The 14,985-nt window shown below is 33.6% G+C and overlaps 1 pseudogene; it reads left to right on the plus strand.

Annotated features, from left to right (window-relative positions):
- The first annotated feature begins 5,050 nt into the window (after positions 1-5,050).
- On the plus strand, positions 5,051-5,932 carry LOC149542340 (bifunctional levopimaradiene synthase, chloroplastic pseudogene; annotated as a pseudogene).
- The last annotated feature ends 9,053 nt before the right edge of the window (positions 5,933-14,985 follow it).

A 14,985-nucleotide genomic window follows, 5' to 3' on the forward strand; every position in this document is an offset into this window, starting at 1 on the left:
TTAATCATGTAGTACTAAATAGCTCGGTAAACTTTAGAATATTACTGTCACAAGGTTGACAAAGAAATCTTAAAATTTATTAAAATATATTATCCTTTAGTAACTTAGTTGTAAAAACAAAAAACATAAGAAAATAATATGAACACATATGATACCAATATTTAACATGGAAACCCAATTTGTGAAAAACCACCTTGCAACTAGTCACAACAATTTTCACTCTTTTGAAGTGAGCCCTATTAAGAGCCAAACCTATTAAAGGTTAAAAAGAATACTATTATGTATGGCCCTATTAGAGGATTTAGATCACCTTCTTAGGAGTTTCTTTATTAGAGGTCTTCAAACACTTCAATATTGTAATGTCACCTTGTTAGAGGATTTATAAAATAACTATTAAGTCAACTTTGTTGAGAGATTTCCTTGTTTCTACAATGGTTAGAGAGCAACAACAATGTGATTTGATATATGAAGCAACTTTATTTGTATATTTAGATCTCTATTCTCACTTAACCTTTGGATTCTTCTTGATTAGATGTTCTTTTTAGTTTTATCTTCCACACTTTCCTATTCTTCTTTTCCCTTCGCTCACATATCCATCTTTTTCATATTCTACTTGTCACACCTTATCCACACAAATTGACCTTTCTTATATATCATAAGATAGGAAAATTAATTTTTAATACCCTTTCAAAACATTAATAAACATCCAAATAGACAATGTCAATTAATAAATTTTTTGACAATTACATTCTACTATCACTTGGTGAATACTAGGATTGAACACTCAGTTGACTCTGTGACTTCTTCAATGCCCAACCACTCGATCAATATTGCAAGAAGGAATCCTTTCATTAACTGACTACTCCATTAATATAGAGAAGTCTTCATTACCTAACTACTTAGTCAATACTGAGATATAATTGAGCATTTATATCTCATTTATATGTTGTATCTCTCATTTCATTTGTTCATTTGACTTTTCATATTCTCTTCTGAGTCAATGTGGTGGTTCTAGTGCATTCTAACCAATTTGAGCTTTCCAAGCACCATAAATGTATGAGAAAAGAACCTTTTTGAGGGCTTATATAGATTTTGACCTATTTTTTCAAAGTTCTATAATTAGTGTGAAAATCACCCTACCTAATTTGACAATCATGATGTTAATCTTAGATTGGTTTTGACAAGTAAGTTTCTATACACTTAAGTCATTTACTTAGTTCATGTTGAACAAGTAACATATGTTCAACACAACATATAAGTTAGAGCATGCCAAGTAAATAGTGAGTGCCAAGCCACTCAAGTGTCAAGTCACTTAGATGTTGAGCAGATAGTATGTGCCAAGTGATAGCATTGAAGTTATAGTTAGTGTTGAGTGTAGATGCTCAAAAATAGTTTGCATATATGGTTTCATCACATTTTCATACTAACTCATTCCATTTTATCATTCCAATAAATGCAATATTTTGGCCAACTTGATCATATGTCAATAGTGTCTATCATCATTTGTATCCTCTTTTACATCAATTTCAAATCAACTCGAAACCATTTCAAAGCAACTCAAAATCATATCAAATCAACTTAGAATCACCCCAAATCAACCTAGAATCACCCAAAATTAGTCTTAATCAAATCATAATATGTAAAATACCCCAAATCAATCATCATTTGTCCAATCCTAGGCATTTTTGTGGCTTTCAATGCCTTGGAAACCTATCAATCTAACCTTAGTATTGTCATGGCTCTCAATACTAGGTCAACCTATCATTCACATCATTTGATCTTTGACATTGTCGAGTCTCTTAGTGTTAGAAAATGGTGTTATCAACCATTTAATAACATTGAAAGTATTTGTTGATGTTACTTTTCAACTAATCTTAATCTTGTAGAATTTTACAATGTTAGTTAAATGTTACGTGTCCATAATTCATGTCATGTGTCCTTGGCATGTTATCAATTTCAGTTAATTGATCAATTTGACCATGGCTTTGGTCTATCCATCATCATCTTACTTAATCTCCATTATCATGACATTTCATCAAAGGATACTGTCACACTTATTTAATCAAATTGGCTAATCATCTACTAATTTTCTCTATAGGATCAAATAACCCACAATTTAATCCTATGTCATCTTATTAATTGTTCTTCCTAACTAACATCCTAAATTAATTAAATTGATTAATTAATTGATCCATTATTCATGAACCATGGAAATTCTCAATTTTATAAGTTGTATTTTCCACCATTAATTCCATTTTCACTAATTTCTATTTGTGTGGAATAATGGATTTTTAATTCAAGCATTCTACATAATATTGACATCATTGTGACACATGGGCATGACACATCATGGATTCTCCATTTGCACTTGGCTAAGATATGTTATAATCCATATATTATTATTCTCTTATGCACATCCATATTTGGCTTCTATTGTCATAGATTCTTGGCTTTAAGTGGGTTTGAGGTGTCATATGACATGTCATAGATCTTCTTCCATCTTTAGCCAAGTTTGACTTCCAAGTGTCATATGTGTCATGGATTCTCAAAGGAATCTCTTACCAAGTCCATATCCAAGGTGACAATTCCAATGATCTCATCTTGTGAATCAATTATAAAATGAGCATTCTTTCTCTCATTTTTGGTCCCTAGTTTCTTAGTCTTTTGCTCTCTCTCTCTCTCTCTCTCTCTCTCTCTCTCTCTCTCTCTCTCTCTCTCTCTCTCTCTCTCTCTCTCTCTCTCTCTCATACACACACACACACACATGCTAAAATCAAATCTTCTAGTATTCTCATAGCATTATCACTATTCTAGGCTCTTTCTTCCTAATTGTGTGCATTATAGGTAATTTTGAGCTACATCATATGGAAAAGAAAGAAGGACATGGGAGCTACAAATGAAAAAGGGGGTTTTAACATTGTGTTTTTTCCTTTTATTTATTTGGATTTCATGGTAGACTAGAGGGTGTCAATGCATGTTTATTGATTTTTTGATTTTCTCATAGTATGTTATACATTAGCTCATTTTTTGTTCCTACAATTGGTGAACCCAACATGAATATGCTTAACTAACTTGGGTTTCTTGTGTTTGTCCTTGTAGATGTAAGGAAGGAGCTCACTTGGAGGGGTATAATGCGTATTCTCTCTTGTTTATCACACCTAGTCTAATTAGGGGGCAAAATAATATGATTTTATGCTCTCATTTATGCATTTTGTTAGTTTTCTATCCTAGGGTGCACTCTACTTTTTTAGGGCACACCTAGGGCCTCTAGGAGTCAGTTTTAATGACCTAGGAGCCACCATAATCCTCATCTGTTGGTCCTATCTAACCAATTGCACATAGAAATGACCAAATACACCGTTCTAGGCCCCAACTGAACCATGGGCATATTTTTCACTATTTGAGTGCACTTGGGGGTTAGATTTCAAAATTTTAGTTTTTGGGTATTGTAGTTCATTTCCCAACAACTTGCAATTGGCCCCAACTACACATAAACTACCAATTGTGCCCTTATGGGTCCCAAATGCACCATGGGTGTATTTAGCACTATTTGAGTGCACTTGGGGGCATCCTAAGCTATTCTAGCCTTCTGGGGTGTAGTTTGCTTTGTTAGAGTGCACTTGGTTCACATAAAGCACATACATAACTCATAATCTACATCTAGGGTTTCTATTTCTTTCTAGGACCTAGGGTAGATGCTTTTGTGTTATTGATGGTATGTTTGTAGCATGTGGTGATCATTGAATGAAGACATATTCATTAAAAACTACTCATACTTCTTTGTAGGATGTTGTCAAAGACCCTATGTGTTTGTCAAAACCATGTGTGTGGATTTTCTAGATTAAATAACACTTCATTTGGTGCATAAAGTGAACTTTTTATTTTCTTCTTGGTGTATATATGGTGTTTAAAATCCTAGGGGTTACATGGATGTATCCTCTCCCTTTTCCATTCATGGATCTTGGGTGTAGGAAAAATCTATGTGACTTCTATAGGAAGCCTACCTTGGACGAAGATACTTGATATTGGGTATGTGTAGGTGCACTTTCAGTACACCATTTTTAAGCTTTAAAATTTTCATCCTCGATGTTCATCTTCAAGTATGGCGAATACAAAATTGGCTGACTGTATTAAATCTCTTATTGGTACTAGTGTTGAATCTCTTCCACAAATCATAACACAAGTTTTTAAAGAGATTCCATACTTTTTAGAAACTCACAAGAGTGTTCGATCTATGCATAATTTATTGGTTTTTCTACTCAATAATTCATCCAATTTAGGCAATCTGTGCAAATCTGATTTTCAAATTCTCTATCCTATCCTCTATAGTTTATCTCAGTGTCTTATGAAAAGTACAATTGCTTCAAAATAAATAGACTTATCTACCTTCATGCCTGGTAAAGAATTGGTTGCTAAAGAATTGGTAGTTCCAAAATGGAGGAACTAAAAAGGGTTGTTGTACTACTGAAGAAAATGAAGATCTTGTTGAACAAAGGACTTTTCAAAAGCCTGTAAAAGTTTGTTAGTTACAAATGGGTAATATAGAGGTGGAATTAATTATAATAAAATCTAAAATTAGATGTCTCAGAAAAGAGTTTGAAATGAAGGGTTTAAAGACACTATATTCATGAGAAAGTAATCAGTTACTTTATTTGAACTTGGATCCAATTATGGATGATGGATCACTCATAGATGAATGTTGCATGAAGAATTGTGAAGATGGTACTATTTTCCAAAGCAATATTAGTGAGGAGACTATGATACCCATAGAAGATGAAGCCGAACATTACAAGAGTCAACACTTAAATTTGTTACCTAAAATACCAAATTGAACAACTTGAGCAGGAAGAAGTTTCTTTAGCAGAAAATGCCCTCCCATGTTCATTTTCTACCAAAGAAGCCATTTTGATATTTTCCACTAGAAAAGCCAAATTCCCATTTCCTACCAAATATCAAATTCATAACAAAGAGAAAAGCACCATTGGTCATAGCTTGGGGTGGACTATCTAGACTTTTTCTTGACCAAACTCTTGCCACATATCAAATTATCATGGACTATGTGTTCAAGCACTGGAGTGAAACATGCATTGGATTTGAAAGGGAAAGCCTGGTTCTTGATATTGATATCATAGCCACTACCTTCAGGCTCCTCAAAACTTTCAGCTATTCTATATCTTCTGACATTCTAAAAAACATTAAAGACAAGGCTAAGCAACTTTTTGAGATGTTTGGTAATGAAAATAGTGAACGAGAAATCACTTTGTTGAGCCTGTATAGATGTTCACAACTTAAATTTTTGGGGGGAAAATGTAATGGGGAAATACATGCCTTTGCAAGAGATTTCTTGGCCAAATTCCTTAGAAGTGACAACTTCTCTCAGGAAAAGGATATCAAGGAAAACCTACCTGAAGAGGTGAAATATGCTTTGTCTTCTCGATGGAATAGAAATATGCCAAGGCTAATGACCAAAAGTCAGATAGAATTGTTCAATCCCAATGACCTATGGCTAGGGAAGACATTGTATCAACTACCAAAAGTGAGCAATGAAAATTATGTAGAATTGACCAAGCTCAACTTTAATTTTATTCAGGCTACACACAAATCCAAAATACAACATATAAAGAGATGGTACAAGGATTACAATTTCCTCCAATTGGATTATACTTGTGATAGAGAAATGGCAGTTTACTGGACCTCTTTAGTAGTGATGTTTGAACCACAATGCAATGATTGTAGACTCAATTATGCAAAAGGAGGACTCTTGGCTACCATCATAGATGACCTCTACAAAACCTATGGGATTATGGACCAACTCAAGCTTTTTAATGAAGCTTTTGAAAGATGGGATCCATTCATAGTTGAGGAATTGCTAGAGGACATGAAAATAGTTTCTAAAGGTCTCTATAACACTTTAACTAACATTTCTAAGTGAGTAAGGAGGGTTCAAGGATGAGATGTGCTTCCTTACTTGTGCTAATAGAGGTTAAATTTATTGTTGTGTTTCATAAAAAAATAGAGACTGAATGGAAGATAGAGCATAGCATTAGTGGGTTATTGGAATGCATATTGATGACTTAAATGAATGATGTTGCTGCTAAAACCAACAAGGAGGAGAAGACATAGTCTCTATTCAAGCCAAAGACCAATCAAGGAGATTGGTAAATTATCTGCAAAAATTTGAGGCCTAAGCTTGAGCTTCACAACAGCTCAATATAGAGGAAGATCTCGACAATGAAATAAAGGAAATATTCCTATATGGATTTTTTGTTTTGTCCTATGCTAATTCTAAAAGATACATTTGTGGCTCTATAAGAAATGAATTAGTTTGAAGTCTCATGGAGAATACAATTGAAGACCACAAGAACCCACGGTCACGTGAAGATGGCCATGCCCTATCTATGCATAACATGCATCACGTTTGGTCTCCAAACATGATAGGCCAAACATGTCTATTGAGAAGATGCATGGAATCTACTAGTAAATAAATTTTATGATAATGATCGCATATTGCTAACAAATAGTACAAGTAGCAATAGAGTTATTTAATGAGAGAAAACCATGTGACAAAATGATCAGGTAGTGAAAGGTATGCATCCAAAGAAAAAAAATGGCCTAGTTTGGCATGGTGGAATAGAGGAAGATTTAAAAATAGGAAATGGTTCAGTTATAGATGAATAAAGACTAGAGAGTGCTTGGTCGCAATCAATAGAAAATTTTCTCCTAGTTTCAAGGATATTCTAAAGCCTGAGAAGAACCAAGTGCTTCCTTGAGGTATCATCGATTTTCAAAATGGATTTGCATCCTTTAAAGGAATTGGTTCTTTGTCATGACTAGGAATTATATTACAATATAAAGAAGGGAGATCATGTCATAAAATGAGAACAATGAAGTCAAATGGAGGTATTGAATTTCATAAACTTTGATGTGCAAGGATTGTTCACCAAGAGTGCCTCTATTCTAGTTCATTTGATCAAGGTGCTTTTGTAACTAGTTTTGAAGAAAAAAAATTGGCATATGGATCTAACTCAAATTCAAGTAGTATTCTTTGTTGGAAGGCACTCAAATATGATCGAGAAAAGCAAAGGAGACAGCCTCAAAGAAGACCAAGCTTGCTATTTTGAGTTGTGCCTTGTGCTAAGGCTAAAAGGGGGCACCACATACAATAATTTAAATGGAAACAGTCTAATAAAGTTGGAAAGAAAATACAAGGTTAAACTATGTATACAATTTTGATCTCTAGAACATGATCTTTAGAGTTTGTAAATTGATTAGATTATTTCAGATAGGATAAATTGATTAGACCAATTACAATTTCTCTACTATTTTCATGGGGATGAGTGCCATGGATGGTATACCTATAATGCTAAGTTTTAGATTGTTTGGAGTTTACATGGTTGGTGCTAATATTTGTGGTTTTGTACGAGACACAACCAAGGAACTTTGTAGTAGATGGATTAACCTTGGTGCAATTTATCCTTCTACCTAAGATTATTTAGACAAGGGCATGATTCAGAAAGAGCTCTACTTATGGAAGTCTATCATAGGGTCTACATGTACTGGTGATTATGATTGTCATATTTTTTAACTCATGGTTTCAAATCTTTCCCTTCTAATGGGCAAGAACTTTGAGCTCTGTATAACATGGAAGAAATAATTGAGTAGAAATCATGTAATTCATGTGGTAGCAAAATATATCTCCATTGAATACTTGCATAAATTTTAAAGCGATGGTGAAAGGATTATGAAGCAACACACCATCTATTGATCCCACATGGCTTACAAAAGAGTTTGAGAATATTAGTCTAACATTGAAGTTGGAAAAGATTGAATTTAAAAGATTTAAAAGAGAATCTAAAAAGACAAATAGGAAATGAAGAATTAAAAAAAATAGTTATGAAACCAAAGGTCACCATGGGAGAATCAAATGGTTGTGAAAGAGATTATTTATTGTCATGTTTTTTTAGGAATATGGGTTCTTCTTTTCTACAAGGGTAGGTATTGCTGAGGTAGAGAGGAGACAATAATTTTGATGTATTTATGAGATTTTGTATTCTAATTTTTCTAATTGATTCTGCAATGGAATTGTGAGAAAATAAAGTTAGAGTATTTTATTTGTGGTGCTCAATATAAAGAGGTTTTATTCTAAATCAAAGTATTTGGTTATTACTTTTTCTAATTATAATTAATCAAGGCATGGTTGTATTCAATTTTGAACACTTTTTTACATCTTGAGTTGAATGGAAAATGGGTTGTAAATCAAATTATTTTCAACTATTCCTATTGCAAAGATTAGGATGTTTAATCTTCTTTTCATCCTAGTTTCATTGCATTTACATTTGTAGTACTCATTTTTGCATTACCAATGTCAAGAAGAGATAGGAATTGTGGGTTCTTAGTATTGGCTAGGTTTAGGAACTAAAATCTTCTTGAGTTAGTTCTGTCTAGGGCTAGTTTGGTTTTGCTTCTTCTGTTCTTAGGTTAAGAATGTATCTAATTAATTTAGAAATTAGTAAATTACTTTACTATCATTTGATAAGGGAGTTGTACCTTTCAATTTAGAGGAAATCTATCAATCTGAAGATAGGTTATCCAACTATTGGTATTTGGTTGTTCTTTCAGATTCAAGGGCATTTGAGAGTTAAATTTAAAGGAACCAATCTATTTACCAACAGATTTTTGGTGACTATTGGGGAGGCAAAAAAGAAGATTAGTGTTCAACTTTACTTCCTTAGTTTTTTATTATCTCTGCTACTTGGAGATTGGAGAATCTGTTTTTAATTCTTAGAATTTGTGGTCAGATAGTTTGGTGCTTTCATTTTTAGAATTTGAGGTACCTCCCCTAGGATGGAGGTTGGTGGCTCTGTTGAGGAAAATTTCTTGAAATATTCAAAAATTCTAAAGGATCAGATGCTAGCAAGAGATGAAGATGTTTTAGACATCTTTATTTTTATCCTAGGATTCAAAAACCCAATTGAGGAAGTTATAGAAGACACAACAAGAAGTGTAAATTGATGGAAGGCTGCCTATGGCTCTTTTCTCATCAAGAAGAAACCTCCTTTGCAAGAACCCAATGAACAAGAGCATGAATGTGAAAACCTTTAGCAAGCTAAAAATGAGAAGCTTGACATCATCTCATTGTTGTACCACATGAATAAGAAGAAGAACAACATATACATGATGACCTTCAAGTAAGTAATGATGGATGTTCTCATAATTTAAATTTTCAGTCTTATTTTTCAAATGAGGAAAAGGTCAATTATTTTGAGAATAAATGAAGTTTCAATTTGAAGTTTGATCCTATGTTAATAGAAAGAAATATGCAAGATCTATTGGTTCCAGTAGTATGCTATGATAAAATTCTATCATGTCAAATAGTTGAAGGATCATTGTTTTCTAATTCTTCCTTTGAGCTTCAAGATGAAAGTATGGTTGAAATTGAAGAAGTTAAAAAGTTACCACAACTGATACCATCCATGATTTCAACAAACACATTATCTTGCAAGGAAGAGGTTATCTCTTAGCTCTTACCGATTGTTGAAGAATGGGATGCTCCTCCAATAGTTTTAGGTATTGATTCATCATCCTATGCTATGGTTTTGAATAAAATATTTTCAGATTTAATTTGTAAAGAGGAAAATGAAATTATTTCAATCAAGGTTTATCCTAAAATTAGAGATGCATGTTCAAAATTTGAAGCTGCCAAGTATGCTGAAAGTCCTCCAAATTATGATAGTCCCAAGAGTTTAAATGATAAAGATAACAAAGTGTTTTCTTTGGAGATATTTGAGAAATGTTCTTTTCAATTTAATTTTGGGAATGGTTTTAAATCTTCCATTCAAAAGGTTAATGAAAAGCTTGAATTCTATGATGAAGCATGGCTCTTCGGATATAATATTTTGCTTGCAAGATTTCTTCATTATATTGAGTTGATTTTCAGTATTGAGGGGATCACTAAATTACAGCTAAGATGGGTTACTTCATTGGGATACCATGCATTGTTATAGAATGGCTCCTTCTTTTCACAACTAGTTAATGGCCATGTATGAGTTTCATTATGCTCTCCCTCCTTTTGGTGAGATTTCCTCACCTATTTGTAAATATGTTTTTTCTTTTCAAATTTTGGCTTGCCTAGTTTAGTTTTTCCTTGCATTGTTGTGTTTCTATTTGCTTTCCCAATATTTGTTTTTCCCTACTCCCCTCTGCCCTCTCGACAAGAAACTCTATTTTTAACCTCTTCTCAAGGCTCAACTTTTTAGTCCAATGGATAAAGCCTGGTTTGTAAAACTTGAGATTCTAGATTCTTTATGTACTTTGCAACACATAATTCCCATTTAGAGCCATCTATAGGTGCACTTTCAGTACACCATTTTTAAACTTTAAAATTTGCCTCCTCGGTGTTCATCTTTGAGTATGGAAAATACAAAATTGGATGACTATCTTAAATCTATTAGTGGTACTGGTGTTGAATCACTTCCACAAATCATAACACAAGTTTGTAAAGAGATTCCAGACTCTATAGAACATCACAAGGGTGTTCGATCTATGCATAATTTATCAGTTTTACTACTCACTAATATATCCAATTCAGTCAATTTGAGCAAATCTAACTTTCAAATTCTCCAGTTTGTCATCTGCAATTTATCTCAGTATCTTATGAAAAGTGAAATTGCTTCAAAATAAATAGACTTATCTACCTTCATTCCTGATAAAGAACTAGTAGTTTCCAAAATAGAGGAAACTAAAAAGGGTTGTTGTGCTACTGAAGAAAATGAAGATCTTGTTGAACAAAGGATTTTTCAAAAGCCTACAAAAGTTTGTTAGTCACAAATGGGTAATATAGAGGTGGAATTAAATATTAAAAAATTTTAAATTAGATGTCTCAGAAAATAGTTTGAAATGAAGAGTTTAAAGATACTATATTCATGAGAAAGTAATTAGTTACCTGATTTGAACTTGGATCCAATTATAGATGATGGATCACTCATAGATGAATGTTGCATGAAGAATTTTGAAGATGGTACTATTTACCAAAGCAATATTAGTGAGCAGACCATGATACCCATAGAAGATGAAGCCAAACATTACAAGAGTCTGCACTTAAATCTGTTACCTAAAATATCAAATTGAACAACTCGAGCATGAAGAAGTTGCTTTAGTAGAAAATGCCCTCCCATGTTCATTTTGTGTCGGAGAAGTCATTTTGATATTTTCCATAGAGAAGCCTAATTCCCTTTTCCCAAAAAATAAAAAATTCATAACAAACATCAAAGCACCATTGGTCATAGCTTGGGTTGGACTATCTCGACTTTTTCCTGAACAAACTCTTGTTGCATATCAAATTGCCATATTGGACTATGTGTTCAAGAACTAGAGGCATTGGATTTGAAAGGGAAAGCCTAGTTCTTTCTATTGATATCACAGCCAATACCTTCAGGCTCCTCAAAATTTTTAGCTATTCTATATCTTCTAACATTCTAAAAAATATTAGAGATGAGGCTAAAGAACTTTTTGAGATGTCTGGTAATGAAAATAGTGCATGAGCAATCACTATGTTGAGCCTATATAGATGTTCATATCTTTACTTTTTGGGGGGGAAATGTAATGGGGGAAAATACACACCTTTGCAAGAGATTTCTTGGTTGAATTCCTTTGAAGTAACAACTTCTCTTAGGAAAAGGCTATCAAGAAAAACCTTCTCGAAGAGGTGAAATATGCTTTGTCTGCTCGATGGAATAGAAATATGCCAAGGCTGACGACCAGAAGTCAAATAGAATTGTTCAATCCCAATGACCTATGGCTAGGGAAGACATTGTATCAACTACCAAAAGAAAGCAATGAAAATTACTCAGAATTGACCAAGCTCAACTTCAATCGCATTCAGGCTACACATAGATCCAAAATACAACATATAAAGAAATGGTACAAGGATTACAATTTCTTACAATTGGATTATACTCATCACAAAGAAATGGCATTTTACTAGACCTCTTCAGTGGTGATGTTTGAACCACAATGCAGTGATTGCAGACTTAATTATGCAAAAGGACTCCTGGCCACCATCATAGATGACCTCTATGAAACCTATGGGAGTATGGACCAACTCAAGCTTTGTAATGAAGCTTTCAAAAGATGGGATCCATTCATAGTTGAGGACCTGTCAGAGGACATGAAAATAGTTTTTAGAGTTTTTGAGCAAGAAAGGAAGGTTCAAGGATGAGATGTGCTTCCTTACATGCACCAATAGAGGTTAAATTTGTTGTTGCATTTTACAAAAAAATAGAGACTAAGTGGAAGACAAAGCATATCATTGGTGGATTACTAGAATGCATATTGATGACTAAATTGAATGATGTTGCTACTAAAACCAACAAGGAGGAGAAGACATAATCTCTATTCAAGCCAAAGACTAATTAGAGAGATTGGTAAATTATGTGCAAAAATTCAAGGCCCAACCTTGAGCTTCATAATAGCTCAATATAGAGGAATATCTTGACAATGAAATAAAGGAAATATTCCTATATGGCTTTTTTGTTTTGTCCTATGCTAATGTCCAAAAGATACACTCATGGCTATATAAGAAATGAATTAGTTCAAAGTGTCATGGAGAATACAATTGAAGATCACAAGAACCCACGGTCACATGAAGATGGCCATGCCCTGTCTATACATAACACATATCACATATATTTGTGAAGCCACAAAGAGTGATTGAGGAAAATTTTGCCTCCAAACATGATAGGCCAAACATGTCTGTTGAGAAGATGCATGGAATTTGCTACTAAATGAATTCTATGATAATGACCACAGATTGCTAAAGAACAACACAAGCACCAATAGAGTTATTTAATAAGATAAAACCATGCAAAAAAATGATCACGCGATGAAAGGTATGCATAGAAAGAAAAAGAATGGGCCATTCCAGCATGATGGAATAGAGGAAGATTTAAAAATATGAAATGGTTTAGTTATAGATGAATAGAGACTAGAAAGTGCTTTGTCTCAATTAGTAGAAAAGTGTGCACCTAGTTTGAAGGATATTCTGAAGCCTAAGAAGAACCAAGTGCTTCCTTGAGGTGTCATCAATTTTCAAAATGGATTTGCATCCTCTGAAGGCATTAGTTCTATGTCACTAGGAATTTTATTACAATAGAAAGAAGGGAGATCATGTCATAAAATGAGAATAGTGAAGTCAAATGGAGGTATTGACTTTCAAAAACTTTGATGTGCAAGGATTGATCACCAAGAATGCCTCTGTTCTAGTTCATTTGATCAAGGTTCTTTTGTAACTAGTTTTGAAGAAGAAAACTTGGCATATGGATCTGACTCAAATTCAAGTAGTATTATTTGTTGGAAGGTGCTCAAATATGATTAAGAAAAGCAAAGGAGATGACCTTGAAGAAAATAGGCTTTCTATTTTGGGTTGTGCCTTGTGCTAAGGATAAAATGGGGCACTAGGTACAATAGTTTAAATGGAAATAGTCTAATAAAGTAGGGAAGAAAATATAACGCCAAACTATGTATACAATTTTGATCTCTGGAACATGATCTTTAGAGTTTGTAAACTGACTAGATTTTTTCAGTTAGGATAAATTGATTAGACCAATTACAATTTCTCTACTATTTTCATGGGGATGAGTGCTATGGATGGTATACCTACAATGCTAAGTTTTGGATTGTTTGGAGTTCACATGGTTGGTGCTGATATTTGTGGTTTTGTACAAGACACAAACAAGGAACTCTATAGTAGATGGATTCAACTTGGTGCATTTTATCCTTTTGCCCAAGATTATTCAAACAAGGGTATGATTTGGTAGGAGCTCTACTTATGGAAGTTTATCACAGAGTCTACACGTGCTTGTGATTATGATGCCCATATTTTTGAACTTTTGGTTTCAAATCTTTCCCTTCCAATGGGCAAGAACTTTGAGCTCGGTATAACATGGAAGAAATAATTGAGTAGAAATCATGTAATTCATGTGGTAGCAAAAGATATCTCCAATAAATACTTGCATAGATTTTAAAGTGATGGTGAAAGGACTATGAAGTAGCAAGCCATCTATTGCTCCCACATAAAATATTGGCTTTTAAAGAGTTGGAGAATATTAGTCTAATATTGAAGTTGCAAAAGATCAAATTTAAATTGTGAATGAGTTGGAAGATAAAGATGATGAGTTGGTGGCATAGAAATCTATGTAAACTATTTTTGGGTGAATTCTAAAGGATTATTCAAGAAGTTTCTAAAGGAAACAAAATATGGGTTAGATGCAATGAATCCTACCTAATCCATATGAATTGAAATTAAAGAATGGAATAATTGAGTGGGAAAAAGACTCCAAGACTTCTATTTTAGGAGTCATAGACCAAGAAGAAAATGCTGCTGATATTGTTGTTGTTGAAGAGCCAATCTATGAAGTAGTTAGAAGGGTGTCAAGGAGGGGACATCTAGGAGAAGGAAGATCACAGAGGCTTTGCTTCTATAAGTTCTCTTGAAGAGATTATTGCATTGGTACATTGAGCATGTAGACTTAAGGAGACTAAGCTTGAAAGGAAGGAAAGCTATCAGAGTTGTAGAGGTTGAAGGCTAGGCAATGGTATGACCTGAGAAGTGATCTGAGATCTACAAGATAAGTTGTATGTTGTAGTTAGGTCAAAGATTTTCTAATACTCTCTAGCAATTGTATTAGATCTAAAAATCCTATGGACTTAGGTTGGTTTAATATCCATTTGTAAATCCTTTAACAGGGTGGCATTCCAAGTGAATGTTCTAAAGTCCTCTAACCAAGCCCACTTCTAAAAGGGTGGTTAAATCCTCTAACAAGGTCACATTTAATAGTGTGTTTTAAGCCTTTAACAAGGAAGGCATTTCATAGGGCATCACTTCAAAAGAGTGAGAATGGAGTAGTATGTTACTAGTGGTTCTTCCCAAATTGGGTTTCCACATAAATCGCTATGTCATGTGTCAATTTCTTATGTGTTATGCTTGCA

This window comes from Cupressus sempervirens, chromosome 8 (assembly GCF_028749045.1).
Source record: "Cupressus sempervirens isolate cs-2001-9-10 chromosome 8, ASM2874904v1, whole genome shotgun sequence".
Lineage (NCBI taxonomy): Eukaryota > Viridiplantae > Streptophyta > Pinopsida > Cupressales > Cupressaceae > Cupressus > Cupressus sempervirens.